At 46.8% G+C, this 6,583-nt stretch overlaps 1 long non-coding RNA gene across 1 annotated transcript; it reads left to right on the forward strand.

The window, feature by feature from the left end:
• The first annotated feature begins 3,087 nt into the window (after nt 1-3,087).
• LOC143693474 (uncharacterized) lies at nt 3,088-4,276 on the forward strand. Its single transcript, XR_013181176.1, has 3 exons — nt 3,088-3,192; nt 3,309-3,376; nt 3,961-4,276. It is a non-coding gene; the product is annotated as an uncharacterized LOC143693474 (long non-coding RNA).
• The last annotated feature ends 2,307 nt before the right edge of the window (nt 4,277-6,583 follow it).

Raw genomic sequence — 6,583 nt, forward strand, 5'->3', positions numbered from 1 at the left:
CAAACTGGTGTCCAGCTAATGTCCTGGGCCTCCTGGCAGCTGGCCCTCAAGCAGAATTTCTAGTATAGCACAGAGCAGTGAAGCTCACTGTTGGTTACAGTCCTCTGTAAAACTGAAAGGCTTGCATTGTGAAGATTGTGTTTTTCCATTACACAGCTTGCTCCCCTAGATACATGTAGTATCAGCTGGTTCCCATATGATCTACAGTCAAGAGATTAATTTCTTCTGCCTAAGTTGTCTCCAGACTGACCGGGTGGACTTGATCCTGTTTTGAAAACAATGCACAGCAGTGATCCAAATGCACTGGCAGTGCTTGCCCTTTCCATCACTTGATCCTGCTCCTTAGGCCTGCTGGTTGGAGGAGAGGCTTTGAGCAGGGAAGTGGGTGTGGAAGCAGCCTGTGCCAGTTCTCATGTGTGTCTTTTAAATTACACAGACTAATCCTAAAGGTCGAAGGAAAGTGCGGGCCAGTGCGCGGCTTCCTGCTGCAACCAGCACCAGGTCATGTGCGCGCTCTGCTGCAGTGGAGCGTGGCAAAGGTAATTTCAGAGGGACTAAATGGTTACCTGTGTAAGCCTCTCTGGAGTGCAGCAGGTGGAGAAAAGCAGAGTGAAATAAGCACCCACAGAAATGACACGCCTCTTATCTTTCTTAGGTGTCTTGCCAGCGTCAGCATCAGGAGAAGCTGAAAAGGAAGAGGGTGATTCCTCCTGGGGTTCAAAGGTACCTTCTCTGAGGGAGGCAGTGGGGTCCCTCTGGCTCACCTGCTTCTGAACTCCTTCTACTCGGATGCTGCTTCTGCCATAGCCTCCTTACTTGGACCTTAAGCAGTTGCTGCTTCAGAGAATCTTTTCAGTCAGGACTGGGACAAAGTGAGGTCCAGCTAAAGTCTGGGGCGTCCTTGTGGCTGATTGCCAAGCTGGATTTCTAGGACAAAGAAGTAACTCCTCCTTCTGCTTAGAGTCCTCTCAAGTCCTAGCAGGCTGGCATTGTGAGAATTGCTTTATTCCATCTCACAGCTCTCTTCTGTGGGTCCAGCCAATGTCAAATGGTTGTGTATGACCCACAGTTTAGATATTTATTTCTTCTGTCTATGTTCTCCCTTGCTTGGGCAGGGGGTCTTTATCCTGGTTTGAAAAATCTGCTTAAGAGAGATGCCAAACGCACTGGCTTTGTTTGCTCTTTTTGTTCTTTCCTTTACCTGATCCCTCTCTTATTAGGCCTCTTGGCTGAAGCAGAAGCTTTGTGTGTGGAAGTGTGTGCACACGGAGCCTGTGCCAGTTCTCACATGTGTCTTTTAAATTACACAGAATCTCAGTAATCTTAGAGACAAAGCGAGTAACCCCGTGCAGCATCCTGCTGGAAAACACAGTAGAGTGGGCATGCACTCTCTTGCTGAGAAACATGACAAAGGTAATTTCAGAGGCACTAAATGGTTATGTTTGTATGTTTACTAAATGGTTATGTTTGTATGTTTCTCTAAAGTGAAAAAGATTTGGAAAAGGAGAGTGAAACAAGCACTCAGATCTATGATGATCTTCTTATATGTTCTTAGGGGTCTTGAAACCAGCAGGAGGAGCAGCAAAAAAGGAAGACACTGATTCTCCCAGGGATCCTGAGGTATCTTTTCTGAGGGAGACAGTGGGGTCCCTCTGACTCACTGACTTCTGGGCTCATTTTTTTCCTTTGCTGCTGCGTCTGCCACACACTTGTAACTTGGACCTTAACCAGGCAATGCTTTAAATAATTTGTTCAGTTAGGACTGGGACAAAGTGAGGTCCAGCTAATGTCATGAGCCTCCTTGTGGCTGACCTCCAAGTTAGATTTCTAGAATAGCACAGAGCAGTAAAGCTCCTTGGAAACCAGTGAAAGGCTGGCATTGTGAGGACTGCTGTTTTTCCATCACTCAGATTACCCCTGTCCCATCCTGCTGTAAAAGGGGAGCTGGGGAGGGTTTTTTTTGATAGATTTCTCGGATGAAAAAAACCACGAGTGCAGCAATATTATGAGAACTGTTTATTTATAAAGAAAGATAAGTGCTCCTACCAAAGGGGGATAGAAAAGAGAGCAAAGAGGGGAAAAGAGAGATGGGGAGAGAAAGAGAAGACAGGGACAGATCATTACCCTGTACCCCAGGCAGCCTGTCAGCACCAGCTCAGCAGACAGAGTGTGAGTGCTGCAAGCTGTGAGGAGTCTGCGTGGCTCCTGTGGCAGCCAGGAGCGATTCTCAAACCACAGCCAGCTGTGTGTCCCTTCCATGGACAAACAGGCTGTCGTGGTATGGGCACACTTGTGGAGCCCCTGCAGGTTCTCCGGGCTGGGGTGCAGCAGCCATGGGCAGCAGCGGCCGCTCCGTCGGGACAAACAGTAGAGCACTGGGTTTCCATGGCATCGAGCTGCCTCAGGGGAACTGCAAAACCAGGCAGGTGTGGACAGGGAAACAGGACTGCAGGAAGGGAAAAACAAGAGTCAAGGGGCAGTGAGCAAGCTGACCCTCCGGGTGAGCCCCTGCTGCCTCCAAGAAACCCAAAGAAAATGTTGTGGTGTTGTTCACGGCTTTTGTGTGCTCATCCCATGGCCCAATTTCCCGGGCATTTTTTTCCTGGTCATGCAGGGGTCTGCCCCACTGGCTAGTGGAGGAGGTTGCTTGTAGCCCAGGCATGGAAGCTTTCTCTTTCCTAATCAGCTGCCAGGTGAAGACTCACCAGGGACAGGGTTCCCAGCAGGTGTACAACCCTTAAGTTATTTTTCTCCTCGTGTATAACATATGCTCAGGCATTAATAAAAATCAGATTTGTTTCTCTCACTCCTCTAGGTGTGGTCAATGTCAAACAGTTTCCATATGACCTACACTTCAGATAATAATTATTTTGCCTAGATTCTCTCTAGCTCAGAGGGGTGTCCTTAACCATATTTAGAAAACCCTGCTCAACAGGATGCTGAGCATGCTGGCTATGTTGGCTCCTTTTGTTCTTTCATCCCCTGATCCCTCTCCTTAGGCCTGTTGGCAGAAGAAGAAATTTCGAGCAGGGAAGTGGGTGTGGAAGCAGCCTGTGCCAGTTCTCATGTGTGTCTTTTAAATTACACAGACTAATCCTAAAGGTCGAAGGAAAGTGCGGGCCAGTGCGCGGCTTCCTGCTGCAACCAGCACCAGGTCGTGTGTGCGCTCTGCTGCAGTGGAGCGTGGCAAAGGTAATTTCAGAGGGACTAAATGGTTACCTGTGTAAGCCTCTCTGGAGTGCAGCAGGTGGAGAAAAGCAGAGTGAAATAAGCACCCACAGAAATGACACACCTCTTATCTTTCTTAGGTGTCTTGCCAGCGTCAGCATCAGGAGAAGCTGAAAAGGAAGAGGGTGATTCCTCCTGGGGTTCAAAGGTACCTTCTCTGAGGGAGGCAGTGGGGTCCCTCTGGCTCACCTGCTTCTGAACTCCTTCTACTCTGATGCTGCTTCTGCCACAGCCTCCTTACTTGGACCTTAAGCAGTTGCTGCTTCAGAGAATCTTTTCAGTCAGGACTGGGACAAAGTGAGGTCCAGCTAAAGTCTGGGGCGTCCTTGTGGCTGATTGCCAAGCTGGATTTCTAGGACAAGGAAGTAACTCCTCCTTCTGCTTAGAGTCCTCTCAAGTCCTAGCAGGCTGGCATTGTGAGAATTGCTTTTTCCCTCCTTTCAAATCTCTTTTGTGAATTGTCAATGTCAAATGGTTGTGTATGACCCACAATTTAGGGATTTATTTCTTCTGCCTATGTTCTCTCTTGCTTGGGCAGGGGGACTTCATCTAGTTCCAAAAATCCTGCTCAACAGTAATGATGGCTCAACACTGGCTTTGTTTGCCCTTTTTGTTGTTTTCATCACATATCCTTCTCCTTAGGTGCGTTGGCTGAATCAGAAGCTTTGAGCATGGAAGTTGGGGCAGAAGCCACCTGTGCCACTTCTTATGTGTGTTTTTTAAATCACACAGCCTTTTCCTGCAATTGTAGAAAAAGAGTTTGCTGGTGGGCAGTGTGCTGCTGCAGACCACAGAGGAGGGGGTGTGCGCTCTGCTCCAGCGGAGAGCAGCAAAGGTAATTTCAGAAGGACTACATGGTTACCTTTGTAAACCTCAGTGAAGAGAATCAGATTTGGAAAAGGAGAGTGACACAAGTACTCAGAGATGTGACAAGTGTCTTATCTGTTCTTAGGGGTCTTGCAAGCAGCAGGAGGATCAAGAAAAAATGATAATTCTTGGGATTCTGAGGTACCTTTTCTGAGGGAGACAGTGAGGTTCCTCTAAATAACTGGTTTCTGGGCTCATTTTCCTTTGATGCTGCTTCTGCCACACACTCATACCTTAGACTTTGATGGCATTCTGCTGCTGCAGACACGCTGTTCAGATAGGACTAGGAAAAAGTGAGGTCCAGCTAATGTCCTGGGCATTCTTGTGGCTGATGTCCAATGTAGATTTCCAGTAAGGATAATGTAGTAAACCTCCGTGTTTGTTACAATCCTGTGGAAACGGTGCAAGGCTGGCATTGTGAGGATTCATTTTTCCATCTAACATCTCTCTTCTGTACATGCAGTTAACATTAACTGGGTTCCCATATGACCTACAGTCTACAGATTTATTTCCTTTGCCTACATTCTCTGTGGCATGGGGTGGTGTGCTTGGTCCCATTTAAAAGCAATGCTCAATAGAGATGCTGAATGTGCTTGCTGTGCTTGCCCTTTTTGTTCTTTCCATCAACTAATCCCTCTTGTTAGGCCTCTTGGCTGAAGCACAGACTTTGAGTGTGGAAGTGGGTGGAGAAGGAGCCTGTGCCAGTTCTCATGTGTATCTTTTAAATTACGCAGACTGAGTCTGAAGGTGAAGGGAAAGCATTGGCTGCTGCCCAGATTCCAGCTGCAAACAGCAACAGGTCGGATGCATGCTCTGCTGTGGTGGAACATGGCAAAGGTAATTTCAGAGGGACTAAATGGTTACCTTTGTAAGCCTCTCTGGAGTGAATCAGATGCAGAAAAGCAGAGTAAAAGAAACACTCATAGCTGTTGTGTGCTTATCTTTTCTTAGAAGTCTTGAAACAAGCATGGAGAGAAGTGAAAAAGGAAGAGAGAGTCTTGCAGCCAGCAGTGGGGGAAGCAAAACAGAAATACAATGATTTTCCCTGCGATTCTAAGGTACCTTACAGTGGGGGTCCCTCTGGACTGACCTGCTTCAGGGCTCATTTTCCTTTGCTGCTGCTTCTGCCACACGTTCATAACTTGGACCGTGACATGCTGCTGCTTCAGACAAGCTGTTCAGATGGGACTGGGACAAAGTGAGGTCCAGCTAATGTCCTGGGCCTCCTTACAGCTGATGCCCATGTGGGAATTCTAGGGTAAATAAGTAAAAGTTCCTTCTGGTTACAGTCTTCTCAAGTCCTAGAAGGCTGTCATTGTAAGAATATTTTTTTCCCACCTCACAGATCTCTTCTCTGGATCCAGTCAAGGTCAAATGGTTGTGGATGACCCACAATTTAGAGACCTATTTCTTCTGCCCAGGTTCTCTCAAGCTTGGGCACTAGGACTTTGTCCTGTTTTGAAAGATCTACTCAAGAGAGAGATGCCAAACATGATGACTGTGTTTGCCCTTATTGTTATTTCCATCCCCTGATCCCTCTCTTGTTAGGCCTCTTGGCTGAAGCAGAAGCTTTGAGGGTGGAAGAGGGTGTGGAAGCAACCTGTGGCAGTTCTTGTATGTTTCTTTTAAAATATGCAGACTGATTCTGAAGGTGGAAGGAAAGTGTCGGCCGATGTGCAGCTTCCTGCTGCAGACCAAAACAGAGTGGGTGTGAGCTCTGCTGCAGTGAAGCGTTGCAAAGGTAATTTCAGAAGGTCTATGTGGTTGCCTTTGTAGGCCTCTCTGGAGTGGATCAGTTTTGGAAAAGCAAAGTGAAAGAAGCACTCACAGCAGCAACACTCTTACCTTATTTTTTATCTCTATTATCAGCTGCAAGAGCAGAACAGAAGGAACATTTTATGTCCTCTTCTGAGAATAAGGTACTTCCTGAGCTCTTACACTACCCTTGGCAGAAGTCATGTTTCTTTGTGCTCTCTGCTTGAAGGCAGTGTGATGCTGCAGTCCTGCCGAGGATTCTTTTCCCAGCTGTTTCTCTTTTTTCTTGTTTGCTTAGCTTCCTACATTACAGGGAGAAGATCTTCACCTAAAGGTTGATTCTTCAACTCAAACAAATTCTGAGCAGGACGAACAGGTGACTCTTAGAGATGGATGCAAATATCTCTAAATAGAACCTATCAGTATAAGCACATGTACTCTTGCTGGTGAGTATATTTTGAAATAGTGCTGAGAGGAAGTAATTAATCTGGACATGAGCTGTATTTTGGACCTAATTTCATATGCATTTGAAGCAGAAGGGCTGCAAAAAGAGGCTGCTTGAAGTCCCATTCAGCTTCATTTTGAACACATCCAGGGAAGAGCACAACTCCTCTGGACAGCTTGGTCCAGTGTTCTATCACAATACTTGGAAAATTTTCCTCCTTACATGGAATCCAGATCTACTGTCTTTTCATTTTAAACTGTTGCCCCTTGACCTGTCACAACAATGCTT

Source organism: Agelaius phoeniceus, chromosome 2, assembly GCF_051311805.1.
Source record: "Agelaius phoeniceus isolate bAgePho1 chromosome 2, bAgePho1.hap1, whole genome shotgun sequence".
NCBI lineage: Eukaryota > Metazoa > Chordata > Aves > Passeriformes > Icteridae > Agelaius > Agelaius phoeniceus.